The sequence below is a fragment of the Nanorana parkeri genome, unplaced genomic scaffold (genome assembly GCF_000935625.1).
Source record: "Nanorana parkeri isolate BGI_ZX_2015 unplaced genomic scaffold, ASM93562v1 scaffold9, whole genome shotgun sequence".
In the NCBI taxonomy this organism is placed as follows: Eukaryota; Metazoa; Chordata; class Amphibia; order Anura; family Dicroglossidae; genus Nanorana; species Nanorana parkeri.
The window spans coordinates 2623006-2633967 of NW_017306277.1; the positions used below are offsets into that span (position 1 = coordinate 2623006).

Genomic DNA, 10962 nt, shown 5'->3' on the forward strand with positions numbered 1-10962 from the left:
TAGAGCCATGCATAGCTAAGGGTAACACAGACGGGTCATTGAAGCGAGTTTGCTCTTGACGTCCATTGGTACTATATCTTTACCAGCGTTGAAGGAGCCCAAGGTTATTACGGAGGCTTGTTAGATGTAATTATCAGGCTGCATGTGACCAAGAACCATTGACTGGCAGTATTCTGGTTTAGGATGTTTGGAATAGTAGATGGGAGTGTGCCGCTGGTCACCTAATTGACTCATATATGAAATGTTTAAGCTTGTTAGTGCGGGGTCATCAATATTAAGCCCTTTGGGTTTAGAGTAACCCAATGAAACAGGTGACCCCAGTCGGGTCCTAGACAGCTCCAGCATCATAAATGTAGTCAGGTTCCCCCTCCTGTTTGAATGTTGGAGCCTTTTTTTGTTGGTTCCTTCGCACCTTTGTTTCTATGAAAGGCAACTTGATATTCTCGGTGAACCTTTCACTATGTCCATAAAGCAATGTGGAAACTCCAAACTTTAAACCTTGTTTGGCACCTCTGGCATAAGATTCTCTTAGGGTAGTCATTTGTGAAAGGCCAAACTGCTCGGAATTTGCTCCTCCCACTTTTTTTCCAGCTGTCTCTTAAAACAAGTGCACGTCATCCCTTCAAAATCTTTTCCATGGCACTGTTAAATGGAATCTTTTTTATTACATTTTTTTTATTGTGATCGAGTTCCTCAGTTATCTGAGGAGCAGCCATAAAAGCAGCAAGTGGAATTTAAATCCAATTGACCCATGGTGATGCCTATCAAGGGATCATTTGCTTTTGTTTTAAGATGCATTGACCTGGATGTTAGGAAACGTTCGGCCTTATTTGTGTTTTTGCGAATAATAATCATTGAGATCCTAATTATGCTTCTTTCATACCGCTATGGAAAGTGTAAGTGACTATTCAGAACTCTTTGGCCATTTTGAAGCTAAAAACTGACCAGGTAATTTAGGAAAATCGCTGGCGGTTCAGGCCAGTAGGGGGGCAAATACTTTGCTACCTAATGAAATTCTTACCAGTCTGTCCACACAAAAAAAAACATTCTCCGCAAGGTGGCAATATGATTGTATTATAGAACTATTGCTTAAAACTCCTACTGTTTCTTTAACCTGAAGAATAAAAAAAATGAAAATTATTATAAGTTTAAAAAAAAAACTTTAAAAACCCTACTTTTTGTATCTTTATTTTGGAATTTCTTCTATCATATGGAAAAACAAATTGAAGTATCCCTATTTCAAGAAACGTATTTTGTTAAGAAAAAAAGAAAATGATTGTACATATTGAAATATGTATTTTTGCACAGGTCTTTTTTGTTTTTATTTTTTTTTCCTTATATCCAGTTTTGGTACAATGGAGATCATCTAATATTTATTTGTTAATAAAAAAAAGAATACCTTTTATGATTTGAAGTGATTCACTGCCAAGCCTATATTCTGACATGCCTAAGTATAACCATTTTAAGGGATTCCTCCGTTTTGGGGGCCTGAGTTTCCTTTCTCGGTGTCTGTGGAGTGGATTATTATCAATTGTATGCCATGCTATTAGTTGCCTAAAATCAGCGGGTTTAAGCTGTAGCTAAGGGGCTATCTATGTTTTTTTTCTTTTTTTTTTTCTTTTTGGAAAACTCTGTTCTATACCTGTGTGTGCAAATGAGGGCACCTATGTGCTTGTGTGTGATTTTTAGTCTAAATAGACCTAAAACCTACAGAGAAAAATGAAAAGTGCCTGGTTCTAGTTTCCAAGCTGTACTCTTTTTTTAGCTTTTCCTTAACACTTGAATGTTCAGTTGGGTTTTTTTTGGGGGGGGGGTTTTCAGAGCTTTTTTTTGTTTTTATCGCAGTTTATACAATTTGTACTACAGGCAATGAGAGAGAACTACTTACGACAGCATTTAAAAAATTTTTTTTAAACGCCCATCTTGCCGAAGGGACCAGACCTGCCTCTATGGCTCTGGGTTAAATTTGGTTGATCCATTTTGTTTCCCTCCTACCGGTGACGGCGCAGGTACTTGACATCAAGGTTGGTGACCAACGTGTATGTATAGCGTAGCTATTGTTTTAGGAGAAAATTTAAAAACTAAAAGTAGTTTATTTAATAGAGAACTGAATAAAATATTTTTTATATAAAACAAATTAGATTTTAAAAAAATGCCAGATACCTCGTGGAAACTGAATCTATATCGGAATTCCAAATGGAATGTCGTGATTTTTAACGATGTCTTCCTCCGAGTTCCCTTTGCCAAGGAAATTTTCTGGTCCCTTTTGGCCTTTTTTTTTTTTTTTGTAGATTTAGAAAAGTGGTTTCCGGACCTAAGAGAATGCGTCTCTCTGTTTACTAAAGACAAGTGAAACCTCTGAAAGATTTTAATGACTTGAATTATTCATTTGGACGGTGAATATTCATGAAGTACAAGTCCTCTAAAACAATAAGGTAGCATTCTCTTCGACAAGGAATTTACCTCACAAAATGGCTGCTGCTTCCCTTGTGTGGTTGACGGGCTATCCTTATATAAGGCAGGGGAGCACTGCTTCAGTCCTAGTAGGCCACCATCCTCACAGGCTTTGATATCTCTCTCCCTCCCAGTTGCTAGGCTATCTTTTGACTGCAATACTACAAATCACTCATTTAGATCTTGGGCCAGAACTTCTGACCATAGAGTGGCAACCCTGGGCCACTAAAAACTGGACTTGTAATGGTTGGTATTAAAGCAGAATTAAACTGGCCTTCCCTGGTTGGCGCCAACATTGGGACCTGGTCTTTTTCAGGGTTTGGGATCTTTGGTCATGTTGATTGGCCAACCCGAAGTGATGAATGATGCAAATCACTCATTTAGATCTTAGGCCAGAGCTTTTGACCATAGAGTGGCAACCCTGGGCTAATAAAAATTGGACTTGTAATGGTTGGTATTAAAGCAGAACTAAATTGGCCTTCCCTGGTTGGTGCCAACATTGTGACCCGGCCTTCTTTAGGGTTTGTGATCTTTGGCCAACCCGGAATGATGAATACTGTGAATCACTAATTTAGATCTTAGGCCAGAATGTCTGACCTTAGAATTGCCACCATGGGCAACCCTGGACCCTTAAAAATGGGACTTGTAACCTTTTGGTAGTAAAGCAGAACTAAACTTGCCTTCCCTTGCTGGCACCAACAGTGACCTGGACTTCTTCCTGCTTTTGGGATCTTTGGCCAACCTGGAATGATGTAACTCCCGCACGTGCGTGGGAGTTCATTCATTCTTTGACCAAGGTAAGCGTACACAGCTCAGTGTATATCATACAGAAGATTTTGAACAGGCAGCTAAGTCTGTTTCATTGCAGAGACCTTGCGTGTCTATTCTTCACTGAAGAGCCCATCTGCTTGCTTTTTTTTTTTTTTTACTGTTTAGTTCTGTTTTAAGAACGGCTGATTGACCCAAGTATTGAAGCCATTGGAATAGCCTGACAGCCAGGAACCTACCATTTTCAGATGTTACCAATATCAGCCTACATCACTCCTTAAAGGATCATTCTACCAAAATTTGTTTTATTTTTTAGTAGATGCTAGTAAGGTGAATCACAGTCTCCTTCTATGTCTTGGGGACTCTGGTGCCAAGATCAACTCAACATAGTTTCTGATTCTCCTTCCTCTACCTTAGTCTCACTCCTCCACCAGTCCTCCATAACATATAGAAAAGTATAACCGGGACCCCCTGCTAACAGCCACAGCTGAGAACTCGGTGGTCTTGCCACTTGGCGTTCCTGAGACTTAAAAGAATCTGATTACCTCACTAGCATCTATCAACCTTGGTGTGACCTTTGATGAGAGAGTATGGAGACTGCTATGGCTGGTAAAAAATGTCTTTCTAGTTTTCGAAAGCGCATGCCAGTGTGGGAACCATTTTCAGGTTTTAATTCCTGTCTAAGGGGAGATTTGTCCCTCTTTCCTGTTGGGCAACAAGAACAGGAAATGACAGCAATTCTCTCGTTTCCTGTATAGGTGACCGATAGTGGTGATAGCAATGTTTTTCAATGGTGACAGAGCAAAAAATACTTGTATATATTTATATATTTTTTATTTTTTTTGTAAGGTGGAGGAAGATTGGAACCACTGTTAAGGTGCCCATACACCTGCAGATTATCGTGCGACAATCGCGGGTGATCCTGCAATCGTATGATAATCGGCAGGTGTATGGGCGGCGTGCGACCGCATCTACTGTACGGTCGCACGACTTTCGTCTTCCTAGCACGCTGGAAAACCGGCGGGTTGGTAGCGTGCTCAGAAGACAAAAGCAGCACGGGCCGGTGTGCGCAAGCGCACACTGCCTGCTCAGCATTGCAATCATCGGCAAGCCCTCCCCTCAGTGGGGAGGGCTTGCGATGATCGCAAGTATGATCTACCTGTCTAAGATGGGCAGGTCGTACGAAATTTTAATGACCTTACAACCATCGCACAACGAAAGTCGTGCGATGGTTGTAAGGTGTATGGCCAGCTTTAAGTTTTTGTTTTTTTTATGTTGGCTTTTTCTTTTTTGTATTTCTGGAGTCACCTGGACAGGAAGTAAATCTCCCCACGGAGAGCTCCAGACAACAACCTAACAAAAGAAGTTCTAACCCTTTTTCAGCAGTTAGGAAGCTGTGTGTAACACAAAATGATTGCCTGGCCCAAAAGGACTGAAGCGGTGCAGCCCCAGCGTCACGGGTCAGGGTGTATGCCGAAAAGATGGACCTGAAAGCCCCTCGATTTAGGAGATAACCGCGTAGGATGACGTTCTGTACAAGCTTTGCATTACAGGATGACACAAGCACTACAGGTTGTCAATGTGAATGTAGTTCTTGGAAAGCAAACTCGCTCTTGTCTATTTTTCTTCTCCGTAAAATGTGTGAATAGTTTGATCATTTGTACACATAATCAGGAGCATCTGATCAGCTGGACGTTTGGCTGCTGTTTAGTTCATGAACAAAATGTCATGGCATAGAAAAAAAGAAAAAAAAATTACTTTGGATATTTAAAAGAAAACAAAATATATAGTTATTTGTTTTGTAACAAGTTTATGTAAATAAAATAATTTATACTATTTATAAGAAAAGAACATTGTGCTTTGCTTTATGAGAGGATATCTAGTTTGTTGAACAAACGTGTTACTTCAATGAGGCAATAAATGTAGGAATGTTTAATAAATGACGCCATCACTGATTATTGCAGAATATCGATGAGGGGGCGGGGGGGTTTCGCTGAGGTAAACATGACACTGCTTTAGTGCTGCAACAACTAATCGACTAAAATCGGATATAACCGATGATTGAAAAAGTTGTCAACTTTTTCAATCATCGATTAATCGGCTTTCGATTAGTTGACCCTGTTCAGGGCTCCACACGCGCCGCACCTCCTCCCCACCTCACGCTCGTTGCTGCCAGACCCGGCCTCCGCCCACATCCACGATCGGCACAGGGACGTGGGGAGAAGACGACGTAAGGAGGAGCAGGTGTGGGGGGATGACAGCCGCCGATAGACAGGCCCGATCTCAAAAGCAAGTTGCTGGAAGACTGCTCAGGTAAGCCTGCACTTTCCACACATGGTGCTCTATAATGTATCGCTGGTATTTGTAGTCCTCTGTAGCTGACGGTACATTGCGCTGTACTGTATATTATACCATCAGCTATAGAGGACTACAAATCCCAGCAATACATTATACACTATGTATAATGTATTGCTGGGATTTGTTGTATTCCTCTATAGCTGGTGGTATTCTGCATGCATTGCTGTATAATTTTACACTTGCCATTGCACTATATTGCCCACCACACTTTTTTTTTTACTTCCACCGCTCCAAGCTTGCTCCCATGATGGACTACAATCTCAATACAAAATAGTAGTCCCATCACTGGAGCCATTTTTTTAAATGTTATTTTATTTTTTATCCGATTAATCGAACGTAATAATTGGCTAATTAATCGATTTTTGAAAATAATCGTTAGCTGCAGCTCTACACTGCTTTACAAAAATGTTTTGGGGCTTAAAGGAGAACTATGAGGTGAGTGAAAATCACTCAGCCTCAAAGTTCTAGCCGACCTGTGACAATGAAACTCGCACGTCGGCTCAATAGGATCGGGAAGTGAACGAACACATGCTGTTGCTCGCTCACTTCTCGATCCTGTCCCTGCAGAGAGCCGTTACTGTCACTCATGGCTCCCTGCAGGGATTCCCTCGTGGTATACTGAGCTTTGGGTGACGGGAGGACGCTAGTTTGTGTCCTCCCGTTACCCTTAGGAGAACTATGGGGAAAAGCCCTGACCCCTTAGCTCTCCTTTTGAAGCAGAGCTCCTCGGGAAATAATTATTAGGTAGCCTGGCACTGCAAGGGTTAAGTGCTCATTTTGGTCTAAGGAGCAAAATAGTTCTACTTAATCCTCGGAGCCGGAAGGCTGTGACAGCGCTCCCACCAACCTGGCACCTCCTCCACTGCAGCGATGATATATCCCTTGGCGTCCTCACATTCTATACACTAGCAGGGTTATTCACAAAAGGGTGAGGAGTGTGGGGAAGGCCGGAGAAGGGAACAATCTAGGTCCTAGGAGAACATAGATGATTGGCAAACATTCTCCAATTCAGCTCACTTTCCAGTTCAGCTATGTTGTCCTAGATTTAAAAAAAAACACAAACAGGGGGCGCCTTTCCTGGTGCAGACAAATTTATTAAGATCAGGATCAAAGGTAGATAAAAAACATACTCACAAAATTCAGCATGATAATGATATAAAAAGTAAGTCCATGGACCCAACAGAAAGTCTATGGAAGCTGCACAATCGTGTCTATGTGTCAGCAGAGGAGACTGTGTGATGACGCGTTTCCGGGGTCACGCCCCCTTCATCAGATGAAGGGGGCGTTCACTTCTCCTGCCTTCTCCAAACCCTTCATCCTTTTGTGAATCGCCCTCTATATATTGGACGTGATGACTCACAGATCTTAGACCACTGGAGTGGAGGGGGAGAGAAGCTCCAGGGACCGGTATAAGAGCAAGCCGGTGTTCTAACATAATACTGGACTTGGTTAGAATTCTGGACCGCACGTCAGTTCCGGTGGCGTGGTCTCCGATTTCTAATGAGAGCTCAAGCGCGGAAGAGTAGACTAAGTCCATAAATGTTACCGAATATTTGCCTGTATTGTGCATGTACTATCGCAGTGATGGTGAACCTTTTTACGCCCGGGTGCCCAAACTGGTAAGATCTCCAACTCATTGTCATGTCCGGTGACTTGTCAGTAGGAGATTTGTACGAGATGGCGCTAGTGCGCGTGCACCAGCCGTGGCAGTTTAAGAATCCTCGAGTTCTCCAATTCCCGTCAGTGCGGCATCACAATCCTCGTCATTGCAAAGCAAAGGCAGCCAATCAGAGACCATCTGCTGCCAGCAGATGTCATGTTCTGCCATCGGGTGGGCGTGCAGGTGCAGTAACCCCAATTGGAGAACTTGATACTGTTCCTAGGTGGGCGCACTGACGGGAATTGAAGAATTTGACGAGCATTGTGACGCCGCACAGGTGCACTGATGGGAATGGGAGAACTCCACAAGGATTCTGACACTGCCATGGCTGGTGTACGCTCACTAGCGCCATCTCTTCAAAATCTCCTACTGGTAAGTCCGCTGACGTGACGAGTTGGAGATCTTGATGAGTTGGCCATTTCGATAGAACACTGGGACGGTTGGGCCTTTTCTCAGGGGCGGGCCTGGAGTGGGAGCTCCAGGCACCCCTATGTTATTCCGGACCTGGGCTCGCGTGCCCACTGTGGCATGCGTGCAATAGGTTCATCACCGCTGTGCTATCGGGTCGAGATAGTTTTCAGGCAAAACACCTGTATCGGGTGGCCGATGTGGGTGCAGATAATTCACAGGCAAGACACCTGTGTGGCAACGTAATGAGATATACCACAAATGAAAAATAAAACCTAGATAAAATCATTACAATGTATGTGGATTGTGTAAAGGAATCAGGTTTCCAGCACCTTGCCTGTGCATTGTGTAAAGGTAGTGGCTTCCCAGGACCTTGCCTGTTCATTTTCTGGACCCGCACAATTGGCTGTGAAATATCTGGACGCATCTGGAAGTCTAGAAATCTAACAGGTCCAGAAAACTACCAGTACACCAGCTCCGAAGATCGGGCAAGTATAACTTTATTTTAAACCCTAGACCAAAATGAGCTGTTAATAATGATGTTCCCCGAAGTTCTGTTCCACCTTTGCAGTTAAATTTGAGAAAATACCACCATGTGTTCCCATTCACGCTGTGTATGTATATACACACTATTGCCAAAAGTATTGGGACACCCCTCCAAATCATTGGATTCAGGAGTTCCAATCACCTCCTTGTCACAGGTGTATAAAATCAAGCACCTAGGCATGCAGACGCTTCTACAAACATTTGTGAAATAATTGGTTGCTCTCAGGAGCTCAGTGAGCCAACCAGGGAAGGCCAATTTAGTTCTGCTTCAATACCAACCAGGAGCTCAGTGAATTCAAGCGTGGTACCATGATAGGTTGCCTCCTCTGCAATAAGTCAATCCGTGACATTTCATGCTACTAAATATTCCACTGTCAACTGTTACTGGTATTATGACAAAGTGGAAGCAACTGGGAACAACAGCAACTCAGCCAGGAAGTGGTAGGCCACGTAAAATGACAGAGCGGGGTCAGCGCATGCTGAAGCGCACAGTCCGTAGAAGTCGCCAAATGTCTGCAGAGTCAATAGGTACAGACCTCCAAACTTCGTGTGGCCTTCAGATTGGCACAACAGTGTGTAGAGAGCGTGGGCTGCAGTGGTGTAAAGCACGCCACCACTGGACTCTAGAGAAGTGGAGACGTGTTCTCTGGAGTGACATATCACGTTTCTCTGTCTGGCAATCTGATGGACGTGTTTCTGGGTTTGGCGGTTGCCAGGAAAACGGTACTTGCCTGACTGCATTGTGCCAAGTGTAAAGTTTGGGGGAGGGGGGATTATGGTGTGGGGTTGTTTTTCAGGGGTTGGGCTTGGCCCCTTAGTTCCAGTGAAGGGAACTCTTAAGGCATCAGCATACCAAGACATTTTGGACAATTTCATGCTCCCAACTTTGTGGGAGTAGTTTGGGGATGACGCCTTCCTGTTCCAACATGACTGCGCACCAGTGCACAAAGCAAGGTCCATAAAGACATGGATGAGTTTGGGGTGGAGGAACTTGACTGGCCTGCACAGAGTCCCGACCTCAACCCGATGGAACACCTTTGGGATGAATTAGAGCGGAGACTGCGAGCCCGGCCTTCTCCTCCAACATCAGCACCTGACCTCACAAATGGTCCAACATTCCCATAGACACACTCCTAAACCTTGTGGACGCCTTCCCAGAAGAGTGGAAGCTGTTATAGCTGTAAAGGGCGGGCCAACCCAATACTGAACCCTATGGACTGGGATGCCATTAAAGTTCATATATATTACATGTTGCTTAGTATTGCTTCTGAACAGAAGAAGAGAGGTTCACTCTCGAAAGCTTGTCTTTTATATATTTTGTTAGTCCAATAAGAAAGGTATCATTGCACACTGCAATACTGCGTTTTTGTCTTTTTTGACATCTTGTCTACTGGACTGATACGGCTTACCCATTTATATTGCACTATATATATATATATAATATTTTTCCATCTTCACTGCATATATTATTTTAGATCCAGGGATGTCAGCAATGGGTCTGTGTACTCTCCTATGCAGTGCAGGCAGATCATGTCTGGTGGGCATGCTCTACATTGCTCACTGAAACCAGCAGACCAGCCTCAGTAGCAGCCACATATCATACTAAGCCTCCATTACTAAAAGAACTGAAGCCCAATGAATGAAAGGGATGTGCCAGCGACAGTCGTGGCTGGTGGCAGGGATCGACAGAGTGCTGTACATAACTGCCTGAAAAATATCACAGCTCCCTGCCTCAGTACTCCGTGCAAGAGCCCTCAGTGATGATGCAAGCAGGGGGCTGGAGGAGTTATGCAAATATTCATACGCTGTAAAGGGTGAACGTCAGCCTGGAGAACGGGGCATTTCTAGGAATTGCAGGATTCTCACAGACATGACTCCCAGAGACAGATGCATCATGGGATGTGTAGTTTCACCACAGCTGGAGGGCCAGAGTTGCCCACCCCCGCTCTGAGAGGTGAATATTTTCTGCCTTCTATCGCAGGGCATAAAGATGTAATAATAATCTTTCCCTTTCAATGTGCAGCCGGCCATGAATTTCTACAAGTGCCAAGAAATCCAAGTTTTCCACTTCCTGGCAACTGTCTCAGTGCACAGATAGTCCCATGTGATTGGTTCATTGTACAGAGCAACAAGCGTCCACTACAGGACACGTTTGGGGAAGTACACATAACAGGGGACTGGGGCTTTCTTATGGAGATCCTCCCCACTTTCATCAGTCTCTACAGGACAGAAGCAGGTAAGAATCTGCAGCAATGTTTGCCAAATCCTTCCAATGTATACAGAGAAGCTGCAAGAGATTGAGGATTCTCAACAACAAAAAACCCTTTCGCTTCACTTTAAGAGAAACTGTCCAGATACAAATGCTGACATCCCTCATTTTTGCTTTTTAGAAGGGTCAGCTCCAGGGCCATCCTCCTAATCCTCAGTTGTATCTTCACACTTCATTTTATTATCAAAAGGATCTCAATTGTATTCAGCTTTCATCCCAGAAGATGCCCCTACTGCCTGACCCCCCTACGCCAGGAGCCGGCAACCTCATGAGACTTGTTCCACAACAGTTGAAGTGTCAAGGTTACCTACACCATGAAACAATCCAGAATGGTGGGAGGTTACCTGGACAAAAACCTTTCAAGTGTCGTTCATTTGGCAGTTTAGAGTATTGTAATTTTTTTTTGTGTGAGTTCACAGGCGCACGCAATGTTAAGACTTTACATGTTTGGTATCTATTTACACAACGTGACCCCATCTTTTATATATATATATATATA

The 10962-nt window shown here is 43.6% G+C and overlaps 1 long non-coding RNA gene across 1 annotated transcript; it reads right to left on the reverse strand.

Moving 5' to 3' along the window:
- Nucleotides 1-991: 991 nt before the first annotated feature.
- LOC108785541 lies at nucleotides 992-10826 on the reverse strand. The gene is made up of 3 exons (XR_001941139.1): nucleotides 10814-10826; nucleotides 2681-2686; nucleotides 992-1160 (listed from the first exon to the last, which is right to left on the reverse strand). It is a non-coding gene; the product is annotated as an uncharacterized LOC108785541 (long non-coding RNA).
- Between the last annotated feature and the right edge of the window lie 136 nt (nucleotides 10827-10962).